A 2,108-nucleotide genomic window follows, 5' to 3' on the forward strand; every position below is an offset into this window, starting at 1 on the left:
GATATTGCATGGATAGATAGATAAATAGTCAGAATACAAAACTAATAAAACTATAGATATTGCATGGATAGATAGATAAATAGTCAGAATACAAAACTAATCAAAACTATAAATATTGCATGGATAGATAGACAAATAGTCAGAATACAAAACTAATAAAACTATAAATATTGCATGGATAGATAGATAAATAGTCAGAATACAAAACTAATAAAACTATAAATATTGCATGGATAGATAGATAAATAGTCAGAATACAAAACTAATAAAACTATAAATATTGCATGGATAGATAGATAAATAGTCAGAATACAAAACTAATAAAACTATAAATATTGCACGGGTAGATATATAAATAACCAGAATACAAAACTAATAAAACTATAAATATTACATGGATAGATAGATTAATAGTCAGAATACAAAACTAATAAAACTATAAATATTGCATGGATAGATAGATAAATAACCAGAATACAAAACTAATAAAACTATAAATATTGCATGGATAGATAGATTAATAGTCAGAATACAAAACTAATAAAACTATAAATATTTATACGTTAGTCGGTGTTGTGTATATATATATATATATATATACATATATACACTGACCATATTGTTTATCGAAATCTTCTAGACCTTTATGCACCTGATAAAAAAGTGTTTTCAATACAAAGAATACACAGCAATTAGAATGAAATATAATGATCGTTAATCAAACATTCACATTCGAGTTATTAATAAATCAGGCACTATTAATTTCGAAAGTATAAAAAATTTCCCCTTTCTGATACAAATAGCAAACAATTGCCGTTTTAATAAAATTTTGTAAATCACTTTCACTTTATATTTAGTGTTATTAAATGTTATCGAGTATAACGATTAAAACGGTTTTTGATTTTTTTAAAATTGATACTACATTTCTAAACGATATTTTTCTTTGTTCGCTTAGTATGCGGATTTAGGGCTAACCTATATATTCTAAGCTGAGGTATTATTGGGATTGCGGCCGAAAATATCGTCACCGACTGATCGAATTCTAATTAAACAGCAATACAATTCAAACTGTGTGATAAGATGCGATAAAGTAATTAGTTAGTTGCAAATTGCCAATCAAAACGAAGCTTATACTTTTCTAGATATTTCTAAGAAGAAAATACATTATTAATAATTTTTATTATGTTATTTCAGTTCAATGAGTGCAGCGTGACACTAGTGCCTGGAGCAGTTTGACTTGTATCAGTTATAGTAAGACTTCCAATCAAAAGCGTTTTGCTGATTTGAAGCCGCAGACGTTACCTTTGTGAATTCATTTCAAATTTATCCTCACTTCATTCATCAAACAATGTCAAACGTAACATTCTCGTGTCAAATAAGTGCTTGACATAAATATCAAACCGAACCCCCAATCTGCAATACATGTGTTTTATTTTCTACCTGTGACTGATGATGCAATACATTTTCTGCACGAAGATTGAAAGAGCTGTAATTCTAGTTTTCAATTTCCATAGTACAGAGCTCTGAAGATATTCTGTCAAAATATCTGCATGAACTGATTGTATAATAATTTCTACCCTTGTGAATTTTGAATAGAATGTACAGCTGTGCAAATATTTTCTTTAAAAATCAGTAAAATAGACGATAAATAAAATTATTGACCAATCACGCAACGTATAGTTTTCTGTATGATGCAGAATACATTTCCTGAGTCGGAGAGACACGAATTCCACTGGGTTATGATGAGCTAAACTAAGTGATTCACTCTATCACAGTTGTGTTAGTATTAAAACAATGTCTTATTATTCATTGTATTTATGATGTCGAGTTGTTAGAGAGAGACAGATAGGCAGATGAACATATAATTATATATACATGTAGATAGTAACGAATAATACAAAAAGGTTTAGTATTTTTTAGTTTGTTTGAAGTAAAGCACAAAGCAACACAATGGGCTACTTGTGCTCTGCCCACCACGGGTATTGAAACCCGGATTCTAGCATTGTAAGTCCGTAGAAATACCGCTGTTCTACTGGGGGGGGGGAAACAAAAAAGGAATTATAAGAGCCATAAATAGTCAGAATACCAAAATAACAAAAACTATAAAT

At 29.1% G+C, this 2,108-nt stretch overlaps 1 protein-coding gene across 2 annotated transcripts in view; it reads left to right on the forward strand.

Annotated features, from left to right (window-relative positions):
- The window catches only part of LOC111087559 (slit homolog 3 protein-like), a 66,843-nt gene that overhangs the window by 3,838 nt on the left and 60,897 nt on the right, over positions 1 to 2,108 (forward strand). The window contains exon 2 of one of the 2 annotated variants that reach the window (XR_002612237.1): positions 1,195 to 1,654. The exons of the other annotated variant lie outside the window; for it this stretch is intronic. The gene's annotated coding sequence lies outside the window, so the exon portion shown is untranslated. Of the gene's footprint in view, positions 1 to 1,194; positions 1,655 to 2,108 lie in introns of those variants that run through there. 2 annotated transcript variants of the gene reach the window in all.

This window comes from Limulus polyphemus, unplaced genomic scaffold, assembly GCF_000517525.1.
Source record: "Limulus polyphemus unplaced genomic scaffold, Limulus_polyphemus-2.1.2 Scaffold2296, whole genome shotgun sequence".
NCBI lineage: Eukaryota > Metazoa > Arthropoda > Merostomata > Xiphosura > Limulidae > Limulus > Limulus polyphemus.